The sequence below is a fragment of the Nelumbo lutea genome, chromosome 1 (genome assembly GCF_056320005.1).
Source record: "Nelumbo lutea isolate HS-2025 chromosome 1, American lotus-T2T, whole genome shotgun sequence".
In the NCBI taxonomy this organism is placed as follows: domain Eukaryota; kingdom Viridiplantae; phylum Streptophyta; class Magnoliopsida; order Proteales; family Nelumbonaceae; genus Nelumbo; species Nelumbo lutea.
The window spans coordinates 114756500-114775559 of record NC_142684.1 but is presented as its reverse complement, the minus strand read 5'-3'; positions in this window follow the sequence as shown (position 1 = coordinate 114775559).

Genomic DNA, 19060 nt, shown 5'->3' with positions numbered 1-19060 from the left:
TCTTCCACCGCCTAAACTCAACCAAAGTCAAAGATCCAGTTAAGCAAGACTTTGTTTCAGTACAATAATCTCTATGTACAGAGAGAAAGTGTCAAATTGCAGAGAAAGAGAGAGAAGAGAGAGCGAAACGATATAATTAATGTATTAACTGTAGATTAGTTGATAGTTAGATAAGAACCCTTCTATTTTTTAATCTTTTTGAATAAACTATGCCTTCATTACGACTTTGTCAGTTTGTCTTTAGTGGGCTAGAGAATTAAACAAATAGCATAAACTATTCCTTCAGAAACAAATTCACGAAGAGTTAACTAAAATACAAGACAACAATTAATTCGTCTTAAGTTACACTCTCTTCCTAGTTGATCCTACCTGCAGCAGGTTTTTCTTTCTCCACTTGGTAGAATAATGAATAGAAAAGAACAAGAAAAAAAGAAACCTCACCACCATTGTATAGCGAGTATCGACAGTGAACAAGAACTGGTCTTCTATGGTTTCCACTTTCCATGACAAATAATTTGTGATTAGGTCATGCATGATGATGATCATCATTTTATTTTATTTTTTTGCATTAAAAAAAATTATTAGTTTTTTAAGTGTAAAGCGCGTGGTACACTCGAGGATGATGACTAGAGAGGAACCTTTCTTTTTCTTATTCATTTTCACTTAATAAGATCATGAACAAATAACTTGTATGCAATACAATTGAATGCCTTATAATATTTCTCGGTCTGTGTGAGTGCCTGTGAATGATTTATTATTACTCTGTTCAAGTTATAACTGGTGAGAAATCTTCCCATTGTAATAATCATAGGCCTCAAGTTGGAGATGTGTTATACAAAAAAAAAAAAAAAACAGCTTGTTTGAAAGCCCTCAACTAGTAAAGAAATAGAAGGAAAGTGGAAATGGAAGGTTCTTGTATAAATTTCTCTCTATTCCTTTCCTTTCCGTATCTTTTACTTTCTTTCAAACCAAACACAGCCTTATAATGTTAGTATTATATAGGCTTGGTACAATATTGGCTATTAGATGACAAGTGCATGCATAAAACATTTTAGTTAGTTAGCATAAATACTAAGAATTAGGATTAATTGAAGGCCATAGCTGTTCAGCAGGCTGTAGAACGGTAATGTCCCCGTCAGTGATAAAAGACGTAAGATCCACAGTGAAAAATTAAAGGGTTGTAAATGAATCCTACCTATTGTTCTATTGGGGTGAAATTTTATCACTGGTTCCACAACCCATTAAAGCTATTATGCATCTGCTAATTCTTACTCAAATGACAAATGATAAATCTCTAAGTACAATTGAGAGTCATGCAGTGTTTGGTTGTACTACCCATACATGATAGTATATGAGTTAATAGAGAGAGATGTCCAATTGAAAATGTTCATCAGATGGGGCCTTTTGGATAGCCTTTGTGTTGTCTAATCCGTGGTCACAGCTAGCTGATGTTGACTCATTCAAAATTTTCCCACCAAATACATTTAAAGTCAAAACAGGAATATTTGAACTAAGTTTTAAAATAATTTATTTAAGGAGGCAGGAAGCCTTAATATGCATGTGCCCCTGGATTAACTCAAGATGGCTATCTTAGATGCGGTGTAACCAATAACACCCACATCAGTCATTCAGATCAATGTTTCAAAAATTAATTCAAAATAGGAATCATTATAACCACCGGTTTTTGGGTTAATGATTCGATTGTTCAGTTTGAATAAACAGCCCGTTCTGATAAAAATTTTAAAAATTTAAACACATAATTAAAATTAAAAAATGGTCAAATGGATTGGACTGATCGACAATTTGACTGTTCAAATCAATGGATCATTGGCCAATTTAACAATTTTTGGCTAAGGATTAAATTTGGGATAAATAAAACCAATTGTCTGAATAATTCCCAAGCTGAACGATCCAACTATCCAGGTCAATTGCAGTTCAAAAGCACTGATTCAGATATTAAATGGGGGTGAAACATTTACATTTTATGACTGACGTGAGGCGTTATTATTGGTTACACAGCCCCTAGCACGATTATTTGCAGAGACTTCAACGTACCCGATTCAACACAACAAGAAATCTACTATGACAAATACATCAACACACTTATTTTATAAATCCAATCTTCACTTTGTATATTATGATTATCGGCAGCGACAGGACATTCAAAGTATGAACCCTAATTAGGCATCTTCCAATCTTGCCAATTTTTTTTTTTTTGTTAAAAAAATCAATAAATGGATAACTGCTGTGATTTGGTTGGTAATATATCGGAGGTTTGTTGCAATTGAATAAAGGTCCCAACTCTTATTATAATATGTGTATCATGTGCATCCTCATATCTCTGTCTTTGCGTGGTTGAATTAATTCCGGCTTAAACTTAGGCAAGTGTGCTGGCTCTCATCATTCATTAATCTATATGTCATATAAATTAAACAACTATCATCGATCCTTTTAACTGCTACATACCTAATTGAGCTTAGTGCCAAACATTACTTGGATTAAGTCCTTCAATCACGTCTAAGATAATTATATTATACTAGGGAACACCCATGTGAAGGGTTTTTACCTTATAATTTATTCATATTTCTTAATATTTAAATTGAAATTAAGACAATAAAGAAAAAAAATTACTTTTTTGAAGCCTTAAAACAAATTTCATTCACCAAAATAAATTACATCTCGTCCAATCAATGACCTAACAAAATCAGGCACCTTAGAGGCTTAGATTAGGTCATTGGATGATTTTGCCTAATAGCAAACTTGGCCAGTCCGTGGACACCCTATTACAAGAATGAGATATATAATACAACACACACCAATAACGATAAGCTGATATAACCCTCAATACGTATGCAGCTTTCAATTTATGTATATTATCTTATGTATTAAACATAAGAAAAAATATATTGAAGTCCACTGCAAAATTCTGAACTTCACTGCAGATTTATAATAATTTAAAATGTCAAACACCCTCACACTAAATACCAATATTCGTCCTGTATTAGCATAAATTTCAAAATGGTACCTATCCCAACTGTATGGTGGGACTAAGAATTCTGACGGTGGACTGAACAATCATTTTCCCTTAAACATGCATTATTAATATCCTTATTAAAAGGGAGGAAATGAAGATCAAAACTAACTATATTATTTTCAAATGATAATCAGGGGCAAAATTGAACCATAAAAACTATGACCTTATAATTTTCTAGGTTTCTGTTTATATAAGGTAATTAGAATTGCACCTTTTGTTTATTTGAACTGAATAAAATTAATTAATTAGCTAGTTTAATTGCAAATTAATGGGCATCCATCCATATATTCATTAAATATTTAATACATGCAAGAAAAATGAAAAAAGGAGAACCCTTGCATGTTTGACAAGCAAGAAATAAGCTGAAGCCAGACTTTTCTAATGGGAATTAAGCCTAATATATATCATAGACTAATTATATATGTAGCCACTAACTGTATATTTTACACTATGTTAACAACGAAATATCAACTAACTCAAATGGAGAAATTAAGATTAAGCTAATTAAAGTTATGTTTGAATAAGCTTTGCGATTTGTGCTTTTGAAAAAACTTTGGAAGCCCCAAAGGATCCTGTTGTTCCATTGAACCTTATGGTATTTATATACATACGGCGGTGGAGTTCCTTGCTCCCCAAAACTTTCTAAAACGAAGTTCCTAATCCATAAAGGAAAGAGACTTCCTATATTAGTACAAGTACAGATTAGGATAAAGACTTTCAAACCGGGACTCTCGTGAATCTTCTTATCTTCGTCCAATACTCCCCCTCAAGGTGGTGCATGAGGATTGCGAATGCCCAACTTGGGAAGGAAGGAATCAAACTGTTGTTGTCCGAGGGCCTTGGTGAAAATGTCGACAAGTTGTCCCCCAGTATGGACATAGGTAGGTGCAATAGTGCCGGCTTGGAGCTCATTGCAAATGAAATGACAACCAACTTCAATATGTTTGGTCCGCTCATGGAAAATAGGGTTCGCGGCAATGTGCAGAGCAGCCTGATTGTCACAAAACAGGCATATAGGTTGAGGATGAGAGATACCTAAAGATGATAGCAAACCTTTTAGCCACTTCAACTCACAATTGGTAGTAGCCATTGACCGGTATTCAGCCTCAGCAGAGGACCGGGAGACAGTATGTTGTTTCTTGGTTTCCTAGGAGATGGAGGAATGTCCAAACATGATAAAATACCCAGTAAGAGAGCGATGAGTGAGAGGGCAACTCGCCCAGTCAGAATCACAATAAGCATATAATTGTAGATCACTATCAGAGCGCAAAAATATTCCTTGACCAGGACGTCCTTTCAGATAACGAATTACACGTAAGGCCGCATCCCAATGATCAACTCGAGGACTCTGCATAAATTGAGCTAGGACATGGACACAATAACTAAGCTCCGGTTATGTAATGGTTAAATAAATCAAATGGCCCACAAGACGTCGATACCGTTCCAGGTCATCCAGGAGCTTGCCATTAGCAAGGGCAAGTTTAAGATTCTGAGTAATAGAAAAGTGAGCAGGTTTGGACCCTAACAAGCCAGTTTCGGCAATAATGTCAAGGGCATACTGTCTTTGGCAAAGGAATATCCCTGATGATCCGCGAGTTACTTCGATGCCCAGAAAGTATTTAAGAGCATCCAAGTCCTTCATGTGAAAGCACTGGTTCATATATTGCTTAAATTTGTGGATGAATGCCGAGTCATTCCCACCAATGATTAAGTCATCAACATAAACCAGCATGTGCAAGACAAGCCCCTCCTTGCGATAAGTAAATAAGGAATAATCGAAACAACACTGATTAAACCCAAAGATTTTTAAGGCAGAACTTAATTTACAAAACCAGTTCCGGGGGGCTTTCCGTAGACCATACAAAGACTTATGGAGTTTGCATACCTTGCCTATTCCGGAGGTCAAAAATCCTGGAGGAGGTTTCATATAGACCTCCTCATAGAGATCACCGTGCAGGAAAACATTGTGGACATCCATCTGATGCAATTCCCAATGTTGGGCCGCAACAACTTCTAAGAAGGTTCGAACTGTCACCATTTTAGCCACAGGGGCAAATGTTTCATTGTAATCAAGACCTTCAACTTGAGTGTTGCCCACGGCTACCAACCATGCTTTAAATCTTTCAATGGATCCATTAGAGTTGTACTTAATTTTGTAGACCCATTTACATCCGATTGCCTTTTTTTCAGGAAGGAGGTCTTCCAAGGTCCATGTCCCATTGTCTTTTAAATAATGTATTTCTTGGCACATAGCTTCACGCCATCGAGCATCAATCATTGCCTTAGAGAAACGAGTAGGTTCTCGGCCTACAGTAACAACTACCAAGAAATGCTTGTGTTTCACAGAAAAATTATCATACGCCACATAATGAGTTATGGGATAAGGAGTACCTGAGGACTGAGATGATGCAGAACAAATAGTGGAGGGGTCTAAACATTGAGCAAAGTGTGTAACAAAGTCCTGTAAATAGCTGGGGGTCTACTTTTCTCGATGTTCGTGCCCTAATAATTCCGAGGTGGGCTGAGGAGCAACTGGAGTTTCATTATTCCAGCAATCTGTATGGCTCCTTGTCTCATCAGGGGGGTTTGCCTCCTCTTCATTACCCGTGTTCTGATGTTCTTCTTCATAGATCGTGCCGCTCCCCTGACTTCTATATGAGGTGACTCAGATACCATGTCAGGAGGAGTAGTTGAAAAGTTCAGGTGTTGGACAACCCAGGACAACCCAACATTTTCTGTGGCTATGGGAGGACTGGGTTGATGTTCCGGAGTGGCAAAGGGAAACTCGGCCTCACTAAATACCACATCTCGTGAGACAAAGTAATCACTAGTCTCAATATCGTATAATTTCTACCCCTTTTTTCCAAAAGGGTACCCAACAAAAACACATTTCCTACTCCTAGCGGCAAATTTGTCACGGTCCCGAGTATGCGAAAAACACAAGCAACCAAAAACTCTGAGGTGTTTATAAGTAGAACTTTGTCCAAATAGCATCTCGTAAGGTGTTTTACCACCAAGAAGGGTTGAAGGTGTCTGGTTAATTAAGTACTCTGCGGTCAAATCACACTCTCCCTAGAAGTTGATCGGAAGATGTGCTTAAAACCTTAGTGCTCTCGCCACATTCAAAATATGACGATGTTTTCTCTCTACACGACCATTTTGTTGTGGTGTTCCAACACAAGAAGTTTGAAACAAAATTCCCTGCTCATCAAAATATGATTTCAAGGATTTAAACTCTGTGCCATCTTACCTTAACTTTCTTATTAAATTGCTATTCGACCATTGCACATAATTTTTTGAGTGTTTGACCAACTTCACTCTTTTCAGCCAGTAAATAAATCCAAACTGTTTGAGAATAATCATCAACAATTGTCAAAAAATATGCAGCACCACAAGATGCATGTACTTTATAAGCACCCCATAGGTCACAATGAATTAATGCAAAACAATCAGTCACCTTATTGTTGCTTTGAATAAAAGAATCTCTAGTTTGTTTTGCCTTTAAACAAACATCACAGGTTTTGTTCTTACTATTACTGAGATTAAGAAGTAAGCTAATCGTTTGATAAGAAAGGTGTCCCAATCTCCAATGCGACAAATCGCATGACCCAATTCCATCTGTCTTGTAAGTTTGAACCGGCGCCACACCCTTGAAGACATAGACCCCATCAAGCTATTCACCTGCACCAATCAGAGTCCTCGAGATTCGGTCCTGTATCACATACAACTTATTAGTAAATGTCACAATATAATCTGTGTCACAAAGTAACCGACCTACTGACAATAAATTACAATTGAGTTTTGGGACATATAATATGCGCAACAATTTAAAATTATTTCCAAGTTCAACGGTGCCTTCTTTCATGGCCTCGGTGTGTGCACCATTGGATAACCTAACAGGACAAGGTGTAACATCATAGGTGTCGACGAGCACATTTAAATTCCCTATCATGTGATGTGACGCCCTAGAGTCAACAATCCATTCAGTGGAGTAAGTCTTACCAGAGAGTTTTTCATTAATCCTGGTTTTGTAAGCATCAAGCATGCTTACAAGAGTCTGCCATTGCTCGTCATTAAGCCCGTTCAGTCCGGTCCTGTCTCCGTCAGTTACGACTGCATTAGTAGCCACCTCACGCCTTGTCGATGATTGAGCAGTATGAGTTTTTGCTGAACCTTGGTCATGTCCGCCAGAGGGTCCACCCCCTTTTCCTTGACCTGCTCCATGCCCGGTCGACATACCGCAGGTTCTTTCTCCCCACCATTCAGATTTACTTGATCTCTCACCGTTCCTTTTGTTGTTGGCAGCCATGGTAACCGATCAACAAGACTTCTCAACAATAATATTGAGAAGAAACAATAAGAAACACGACAATCTTTGATTATCCTCTGAATCGTCGACTGGTAGGAACGAACTTGGAGCTTCGGCTGCTGATGCTGTTGCACACTGTTCCGATCCTTTGGAAAAGGAAAGAGAATAACTATTCGGTATCACCGTTGTTGGAAGAAGACTGCAGAAGAAGAAGAACCGAAGAACTCTGTGCAGAGTTCTTCCTGAACTGCGACAGTCAGAAGTCAAATGGCGGTGAAGACTGAAGAAGAAGAAGAACCGAAGAACTCTGCGCCTCTACTTGACTGCGATAGGGGTCTGCTCTTGGCTCTTGTTCTGGAGTCAACTGGAACAAATGATGAGGAAGACGAAGTGCCGAACTGGAAACTGGAGTTCAAAGTCTGGACTCTGCCAGAGCCAAGCGAATGTGGTGTTGCTCTCAGCAACTTCGTTACAGCTATTGATCTTCAGATCGTAGAACACAGACCTCTCATTACCGCTACAACACTCCCTTTCTTCGGCAACGATATATGCGGTCCCGCAAAAACATGCCACAACTCCAATCACATTGCACCCCCCCGCCGCTGATGGCAATGAAGAAGACGAGCACAGTGAAGCGGACGTGGGGGAAGTCGAAGCCGACGACGGCGATGAGAGCCAAGCAGGTCCACACCGCCGGAGCTGTGAACAGTGAGACGAACCTGTTAGCGGCCTACCGACCAATGAAGTTGTTTTCTCACTTGTAGAGACCTTAGATCTTAGCTCCACTACTAGATCTTGAAGTCGAAGACGAGGTTGAGGAAGGTAAGTAGTCGAGAGAAACAAAGTTCGAGAAACGCGAGGAGCCGTTGACGAGAGGGAGAGATCTGAGGTTACACAGTGGATTTGTGCACAGGAGGGCTACGACATGCCGACGAGCTTCATCCTCTAGACCTGGGGGATTCTGAGAATAAATAGACCAAAACTCCATCGTCGGGAACCACACCTTCTGTTTCTGCTTCTTCGTCCAAGTTGTCCTCTTCCGGAAGGAACCCGAAGTAAAAGTGAAGGGAGAGGGAACATTAAAGAGAAGCTTTGGTCTTTGATTTCCTTCTTTCCTGGTAAAGAGAAGAAGTTTTCACCAACATCTCTCCCCTTCTCTTTGAGCTCTATTGGACGAAGAAAGTAGGCCAAGGTTTCTTTTCCAATCTCGGGTTTCCTCGTCTCCAACCTCTGCTCTGATACCATGAAAAAACTTTGGAAGCCCCAAAGGATTCTGCTATTCCATTGAACCTTATGGTATTTATATACATACGACGGTGGAGTTCCTTGCTCCCCCAAACTTTCTAAAACGAAGTTCCTAATCCATAAAGGAAAGAGACTTCCTATATTAGTACAGGTACAGATTAGGATAAAGACTTTCAAGCCAGGGACTCTCACCAGTGGACTCTCGCGAGTCTTCTTATCTTCGTCCAATAGCTTTTGAAGCCCCAAATGTCCTTTTTTTTTCATGGGGCTACTCAATGGGGAACAATAGTGACAGGAGAGTTTGATCCAAATTCTCCACTACAACCAGCCAGAAAATTCACCAAAATGAGCCTCCATTAGTTGATAAATCTAAAAGCACAAAGCCCCAATTCTTGAAGGTGTCTTGGATTCAAAAAACAATGGTTTTAAAAGCAATACTCGCAAAATGCTCGAAGCACCTTGCTTTAGTTTGGTTTTTCTCAGCCCAAAGCTCAAAATCCAAAACTTGTCCAAACAAGCCAAATAAAAAGATTTGTTGTTCATACGACGTATTACAAGATGTAGATTGAACTTTGAAGACCTATGTGCTGATATTAATTTGTCAACGCAGCACAACCTTCCATTTAAATATGTTTAATGAACCACTTTGGCTCTTATGTGGATTTTTAAACATAGATTTTTATCATCATCATCATCATCATCATCATCATCATTATTATTGTTATTATTATTATTATTATTATTATTATTATTATTATTATTATATGCCTATAATCTTGAAAATAGCAACACTTCTAAGTTGAAATTTGTGTGTGGTGGTTTGGTCAAGAAATGGATTTCATTTCTTGGCTATCACGTTTTATTTAAGGATTTGGTGGAACCAAAACATTAAAATGCCCTTATTTTATTAATAAAAATTAATTAGATAATATTAATTTTTTGTCTTCTCATAAAATGTTCTAGCCATTATTAATGATGTGTGCTTTGTTTGGGAGGAGTTCAGGTTTGCTGGCCACATCTTGTGCACAAGACATTGGAGCCACACATTGGGACATCTTCCCATAAATTACAATATAAAGTACAAAGATGTTCCAATGGGTGGCTGTGACCTTACATGGGCAGATCCTGTGCAGAAGACATTGCAGCTGCACATCTGGACATCTTCCCATGAATATAGATAATAGAAAAAGAGGAAAGAGGGAAGTGATGGTCCTCTCAACACAGAGTTCATACGTACCTCCTCCTCTCCTTTCTCACACGTGTATATTTATTTTTATATTAAATCATTAAAAACCTCAGGGATCTCTATTGTCTCTCATAAAATCTATATTTATCATACTCTCTCTCTCTCTCAACTTAATAGTCAATGTTTGTAGCATCTCCCCTTCCCATTAAATCTTTATTTTCCTCTTAAATATCTCAATCTCTTTTAAGTAGGGTGTAAATTAGATAGGTTGAGTTAGATTAAGGGTCAACCTAAATATGAACCTTAGCTTGGACCCAAATTAATGTCTAAAAACCCAAATTTGCCCACCAATACATGGGGTGAACCAATCTAAATAAATTATTGCTCCTTTCCTTAGGACTTGGGTTATTAGGTTTTTCCCTCTATTTTGCTTCTTTCCTTGGGTTGAGGTTTTTCTCTTTATTTTTTTTTTAATTTAATGTAAATTTTTTAATAAATTGTTATCATCAATAATAAAATGTAGTAAGAAAGAACTTAATGTGAGTTTTTGGTTATCTTCACTCGTTCAATTTTGAAATTGTGTTTTCTTTAATGTAACTTGGTTATTAATCTCATGTTAAGCACATTTTTTGGCTTTATAGGGCTACTCAATGGGAGGTAGCCCATTGCTCCAACCCATGTGTCTCCTACAACTAACTAGATAAGGTATCAATTGAGCCGCCATCATTTGGTTTGTGTTTCTCATAATATATAAGCTATATAAAAAGGAAAGTTTGAATCTCAATAACTAAAAAAGAAAAAAAGATTTTTTTCTACTATTCTACACATAAAAAAGTAGAAATACACCATCCCATGCATCGCATGGGTCATTGCAAGTTAAAATATAAGGTATAAAGCTGTTCCCGATGGGTAGCTGTAAGGTCTTATGGCCAGAATTTTATTGTTAGCACTTAGCAAATCGGGACTTGTTTTGGAGGGGCTTTCATGCAATGTTGACTTTTCCAGATGGGGTTCACTCAGAAATTAACCTATAAAAGTGTTTGATAATAATCTAGAGAGCCAAATTTGGTCATTGTATAGTCATTTATCGTATAGGCTTTTAACTTGTATTATATCACTAGTTGTGTGGGAGAGGGAGGAGATAGGAAAATGGATTGAAGTTTTGGAATGGTTCGTTGTTTGGATTCTAAAAATTAGGCTAAGACAAGTATTAACATTATATAATAAAGATTTGTATACTTTAAATGGAGCAGATGGTCCAACTAATGCACAACCTCACAATACTTTTATTGGAACTAGTAAGCATGCACGTGCTTTGCACGTGGCAATTCTAGTTGATCATAATGATGGTAATAATATATCCAAAATTTTCTATAAACTTTTAAGTATTATTTTTGTTTTTATATTTTATATTATTAATCTGATATAGACTGCAAAATCCAAATCTGATTACATAAACACATCATCCAAATATGTGATAATCGAATTGAGTTATGAACTTTCAGGTATCATTGACAAGCATACCTGCATGGTAGGGATGCAAATGGATTGTATCAAATTCGAATCAGGGTATATCCAAATCTGATCCAATACTATTAACAATAGATTCGATAGCATCTCATAAACATGGATTTGAATATAAATCCGATGAGGAAGTCAGATATTTGGATCTGATTTGTTCCAATTTATTTTAAAAAATAATAAAATATTAAAAGAAAATTAAAATATAGAAAAACAAAAAAAAATACAAGTATTCAATTCAAAAGTGCAATATAAATAATATATTTATAAATAGCACACATATCTAAATTTGATCCAATTTTTGATTGGATCCTATTATCCGATCCTATTTGATCCATTTGCACCCCTATTGCTTGGTTAGATTCTTCATTTTTTAATGTTTTATTTTTTTTGTGTATCTTTTTTTGTTCATTTATAAAAAATGTAAGATTTAAATAAAGTGAATCAAATGTCCTAAAAAGTAGTAGTTAAATTTACCATTTAAACCTCACAACTAAATAGGGACTAAATTCAAAAATGAGTATTTTAGTCAAAAGAAAATTCTACAATCTTATTCATATTTTTAATAGTAGTGTAAATATAGAATTATAGATGTGTTCATTTTTTCTATACTTTTTTTTTTGTATTTTTGTGTGTAAAACTAATTCTAATATTTTATACTTTTTGTTTAATATGATAAATATATGATATTATACATATTGTAAGTACATGTTGTTCGCCATGAATGCGATGGCAATGGAGGTACCAAACTAGAACCACAGAAACACCCACAATGACACACAAGCCAACGAGGACTCACGACGAGTTCATAACTCACCATGAACTTGCGATGAGCTCAAAATCAATATGAACTTGCAATGAGCTTAAAGCCACCATGGACCAGTGATGAACGGAAATACCATCAACCAAAGTTGTTCGTAACAAGACATCCAGTATGATTAAACATGACACATCAAACTAGCCTTGATGCCACCCACGCCATGCCAATATAGGAGACCTGTGAAAGGAAGTAGCACACGTGTGCTATGAGAGTCCTTAGACGAAAGAAAACTTCATCCTAGAGAGATCTCATGAGACAAGTGGCGAACCCTTAGCAGTGTCCCTCTGACAACCAACACTGAATCAAAGATCCCCTTTTCAAATAAGATTCAAATCATTTTTGGCTCATTCCTTTCAACATCTTGGGATGTCCCTTTATAAAAGGGAGTGTGAATCACAACAAACACATGGCTCTGTCGATAGAAGTTTGTAGCCTACCCTTCCTCTTAGCTTTCCTTCGTCCCCCAAGGGGATCACCACACTTAGCCTTACCACACTACTTACACATGTGTTTAAATGTTTTTTTTTTTTTTTGCAGAATGTATGTATTTTTTTATATTTTTATATTATATTAATTTTTACTATTTATTTATGACGTTAAAGTTTACCACATTTAATCCAAAAGTTGAACTATTTATTATTAATTTTTATATTTCATTTTGGCTAGTTCTAAATTATGTAATTCATTTTCATTATCAATAAAAATAAATTGATTACATAAATGTGTCTAATTTTTCTATATTTTTGTAATTTTCTATATTTATTTCTATTTTTAAAAATTTATTACCTAACTATGACTTCGTAGATTGATCAATTTGATTCGGATGGTTGAATTGCTTAACCACCACTTGGATAAAAAATGATTTTATTTTTTAGTCAATTTTAAAATATATACTATTTAAAATATTGAAATAGATCTTATTAGTAGCATTTATTAGTGAAAAATAACTTAAAAAATATATAATTTAATAAGAGAAAATGGGATTTAATACCTTAAGTATAAGCCTTAATTAGAAGAGATTAAATGAGGTGGGAAGTAATAATTGAAGTTACATTTTGAACCCTCACAAATATGAACATTTTAGTAGCCACTAAAGTTGATATCAAAGCTATAATAAAATGACTTTTATACCCTCTCTCAAACAAATAAATAAAGGGTAATTTTAATCCAAAAAAACTTCCACACTACATTCGCACTTTTATATATAGCATAGATTTATTGCAAAGAGTCTTTGACAAAGTTAATTAGTTGCATTAATGAAGGGCTCTTTGATGTGGATTATGGATGAAAAGAGGTAATCTCATAATGCATCAATAGAAGTAGGTCCAATTCATATATTTTAGATTTCAGATCGGATTTGATTTTGGTGTTTCAATAATCTGAATGGATTTGGATGTCACTAGATTCAATCTGAATCCAATCCGATTACAACTCTACCTTTTAAATTGACAAAAATTTCCACTAGTTATTTCAAGTAGGCTGCAAATTGGGTTGTTTGATTTGAAGACTTTCAATACATTAGGCTAAGGTTAAGGTTTGGGCCCTTTGAGAAGTTTCCAAACACAAGTGAGTCAAAGTGACCCAAGTTGCAACCTTAGTACCTGGATTAATGAAGTTTTTCATAAACTGCATTTATTGTGACAACACTGTTTTTTACTTGGTGATAATCATGCTCAATATGATAACTTAGGGGGCGTTCCATAATGTGAATGGTTTTATTTTCTAAAACAAAAATTACTACCACATCAACAAAAAAGTATTTTTTTTTCTAGTGCCACGGTTGTTTCTATTTTAGAAAAATAAAACCATTCATATTGTCAAACATCCCCTTAATTATCATGTTTCACATACATTCTAGTCCACATTCCACATGCATGTCAATCCAATCCAAATCAAAAGAGAACAATCCAATCCAATTTTCTGGACCATGGGATTTTTTTGAGAGAAATAGACCATTGGATATTTGATGATCCTATTTTTATTGAAACATATTGTCTTTGGTAATTGGTAATACAACTCTTACTTGGGGCTTTGGATCTGCTACAAATAATAACACAATATTGTAATATAAGCTACATAAAATGTGGTAACATGTCACTTTATTTATACTATTATAAAAGGTATGAATGAGGATGTGTAACTTTTCTTGACTAAAATGGCCATGGTGTATTTAGTCCATCTCTAATTATGAGAGATGAAAATATAATTTCAATTAACGATTTTCAACTCATTTAATCCCTTCTCATTAAGTCTTATATTTAAGGTATTAACTCCCAATCTCTCTTATTAAATCTTATATTTAAGTTATTTTTTCACTAATAAATGCTACTAGATCTATGCCTAATGATTTTAACAATATAAATTTATATATTTTAAAACTTACTAAAAAACAAAACTATTCTTTATCCGGGTAAGCAATTCAACCATTAGTATCACATTGGTCAAGTCATAAAATCATAGTCAAATAATAAAATTTTTAAATAGAAATAAATATAAAAAATTATAAAAATGTATAAAAGGGTAGAAATATTTATGATATTTTTATTAATCAATTTGAAAAAAGTGTAATAAACAAGAATTGTTTTTAATGACGATTAAAATGAAACACATAATCTAAAACTACCAAAATGAAATTATTTTCTAGTTTAGCAAAGATCAATAGTTCAACTTATGTGTCAAATGTGTCAACCTTTAATGTCATAAATAAATAATAAAACTTAATAAAATATAAAAATATAAAATTGTAAAAAATACATAAATTTTACAAAAAAAATTAGGCACATGTATAATATCATATGTTTATTATATTAAACAAAAAATAAGTGTACATAACAGAATTATTTTTACACACATAGAAACAAAAAAAATTGAAGACATCTATACTTTTATATTTACACTACTATTAAATATACGAACAAAATTGTGAAACTTTCTTTTGATTAAAATGCCCATTTTTTGAATTTAATCCATATTTAGTTGTGAGGTTTAAAATGTAATTTGAACTATTACTTTTCATCTCATTGAATATACTCTTTTTAAATCTTACATTTTTTTTTGATAAATGAACAAAAAAAGATACATTAAGAAAATAAAATATTACAAAACGAAGAGTTCAATCAAACAGGTAGGCCTGCCAATGATACCTAAAACTTTGCAACCCAATATGAGGTATTTATGTGATTGGATTCGGTTAACGAACTGCTAATCAGGCATGTGCTTGCTTTGCACATGCATATAAAAAATTATATGAATTTTATAGAAAAATTTAGATACATTATACTATCATTATCATCATGTAGAACTACCATGTATAAAGCATGTGCATACTTACTAGATATAAGAAGTGTCTAAACTTGACAAAATGGAAGAACCACTCCATTAGTCTTTTTACTTGTCCTTTCAAAAGAACAAAAATCAAGAAAAAGGAAAAAGCAATTTCTGTGAATGGAGCATCAAGTTGTGAAGAGAAAAGATGTCTTTTGAGTTTAATTGCATAGAAACCCAATGAAACGTGAATACGCCAATGTTTTAAACCAAATAATAGTTGATGCAATGCTCTGTTTTTTTATTTCATATACTGGTGTTTGCATTTAATTGAGGGGGCTCGGGATTGTCCTGCAAATGCCTTCAGACCTGAACAGGCACTTGAACCCCTTATTTCACTTTTATGTTCAATTTATTTTACCCTTTCATTCCCTCAAAGTTGTAAGTATAAAAAAAAAACTCAAAAACCCTAATTCCTTCATACCTCTCTCTAGCTGAAAAAACCCAAATATGCATTTGAAACCCCTTGCTTTTCTTTTGCTTCCAATTGGTTTTTCCCTAATATCCCTAATTTTCCTACAGGTCTCTCTCTCTCTCACACACACACAATAACAAAAGAACAAGTAAAATATAATGAAATAGATAGAAGGAAGCAATTAGCAATCAAAAGCTGCCACCAAGCTAACTCCAATATTGGCTGGTGGAATGAAGCAGCCCCACAGATCCAGGCCTATGATAATGACTATGAGGGAAATCAGGAAAGCTTCTACTCTAGAGAGACTTGGCTTGTGAGATTGCCCAAGACTTGAAGAATCAAGACCGGTCTGAGGTTCTTAGAGCAGCAAAGTTGCTGCCTTGCAAGAGGATCGATGCTGAAGCTTATTATTGGGTTGTTCAAAGACAACGACCTTTGTGCTACTCACTCAAAGAGCGGAGGGGGCTTAATGTGTTCCTTGCAAGGTTTGCTCAAAATTATTAACCAAACAAAAAAAACAGACAAGATGATCAAGAAAGCTCATATTTAGAGACTTTAAGGTTTGGGCGAAGGGATTAATGGAGTGTTTTATCCGTTTTGTCAAGTTCGGAACTTCGGACACTCCACATGATTTAGAGTCCATTTATGGGTGGGTGGGTGGGTGGGGTCGTTCGTCCGAAGCTACGTGAGCTAGCTTTACCTTAAAGTGGATTTTGTAGCTTCTGTACGTGTAATTCTGGCTTTTTGGACTTTTAACAAATACAATTTCATGGCGTTCTGGGTTTCTCAGCTCATAGAATGCCAAAAGCCATAGTATCATTTGGGTTTCTTAAGGCTGTGTTTGGTTGCAATGCAAGTAAATTTGTCCTAACGCAAAACTATAATAATACAAATGATTTGAGTGTAAATTTCAATTTATTATTTTTGTTTCAAATTTCAGCTTATTTTGTTTGATTGCAATACAAATGAAGTAAATTAAGACATGAAACTGAATAAAGTAAAACCCAAAACAAAATTACAAGAGAATTTGCATTCTCATGTATTTGTATTAGTACAAATAAAATTGCACTGCAACCAAACACAGCCTAAGGCTTAGTTTGTAAAGAATACAAATGAAATATGTACAGTATAAATACATAAAAAATACAAGATTTGCACTCTACATATTTGTATTGGTACTCCTTCCAAATTGAGCCTAAGAAATTCCTACTTACATTCGGTTACTAGATAATACTTTTTGGTTCTAGAGATTTACGAATATTGGGCTTTAATAGGCCCAACACCAATCTTGGGCTTAAGATAGTTGAGCCAAGGCTGAGATTACCTTTCAATATGAACTATTTAGGCTGTGTTTAGTTGCAGTAATCTTATTTGCACTAATACAAATGCATGGGAGTTCAAATATAAAAATACAAATTCTTGTTTAATTTTATTTTAGATTTTACTTTATTTAATTAATTCACTTGTACTGCAATCAAATAAAATAAGCTAAATTTTGAAACAAAAATAAGTCAGAATTTATACTCAAATCATTTATATTACTATAATTTTGCATCAATACAAATTTATTTGCATTGCAACCAAACACAGCATTAGTATTTATAAGTCACTTTCTGAAATAAGGTAGGACTACAAGCCCGACTTGAAGAACTTCCTGGCTATGTTAGGGTCCAGGCCCATTAAAAATGAAACAAACCCGACCCAAGTTTGCACTCATGTCCTAATGGGTCCACGATAACTCTAACTATTTAAGGGATTGGAAGTTCAAATCCTTCCATCTCTTAATAAATCAGAATTGTACATAGTATATATCTTATAACATAGCAATTTCTTGGATAGGACTACAAAACTATAAAACAGTACGAGATCAAATATAATTTTCTTTTGGCAAAATGTTCCCTATCTATGTATGTTTCTCTGAATATGGGAAACATGGTGAGGGACCAAAAGTGGATTTATGCAATAATTTCTTAAATTATCTGAAGTACTTTTCATATACATTTATGGTGTGACAATGCAGAACTTAACTTGCAATTGACCTGACAAAGGTCAAATTGGCTTCAGTTGGTCAGTTTACATAAATAACTCAGGTTGTTTTGAGATGATTTTGCCTTAAGCAGAAATTTGCCAGATTCATCACCTATCTGCAAGTATAATTGATTTTTTTTTTTTACTTGTGATTCATTTTGGTTCCATTTTTTTTCTAACAAAACAAATCACCCCACTAATCTCCTTCTTATAGCAAGGATACAATACTTATAATTACCATGAATTTGAACACAAACTGAACCAAATTATAAACCTGAAAATTATGTTCAGCTTCAGCATTTCATATGGATTAGGAACTTGGGCTCAGTTTGGAAGGAGTACAAATACAAATATATAAAGTGTAAAGTCTTGCATTTTGTATTATTTTGTATCTATTTATATTGTATCTATTTGTATTTATACTCTTTTCAAATTAAGTCTTAGGCTCAGTTTGAAAGGAGTACAAATACAAGGCTCAGTTTGGAAGGAGAACAAATGCAAATGTATAGTGTAAAACCTTATATTTTGTATTATTTTGTATGTATTTATATTGTACATATTTGCATTTATACTCTCTTCAAATTGAACCTCAGGTTAAGTCTGGAAAGAATACAAATATACCATCAAATATCTACAAAATAATACAAAATATAAGATTTTACACTCTACACATTTGCATTTGTACTCCTTCTAAAGTGAGCCTTGGAAGGAATATAAATATAAACATGTACAGTACTCCTTCCAAACTAAGCCTTAGAAAGAATACAAATACAAATATTTGTAATACAAAATATGCGGTTTTACACTCTACACATTTATATTTGTACTCTTTCCAAACTAAGCCTTAGGATCAATTTCAGCCCAACCCAATTTGTAATTAACCAGTTGTATATAACTTGGACGCATCCCTTGATTAATAATTCAACAACCCTCTTGATTGGGAAGCCTTGCAATGAGAGAGAGAGAGAGAGAGAGGGAGAGGGATGGAACTTGGGACCAGAACCGGGGGGCATTCCCCTTTCCAATAATGTAATTACAACTTAGAAAAGAAATAAGGGACATTTTCCTCATTCTTCCTTGGCGAAATAAAGAATCACGCTTGTTCGGTTTGTCCTCTAGTCGAATTCCGCCAAAAACCGGAGGCAATTTAGCGATGCTCTCGTGATCTTAAATAAATC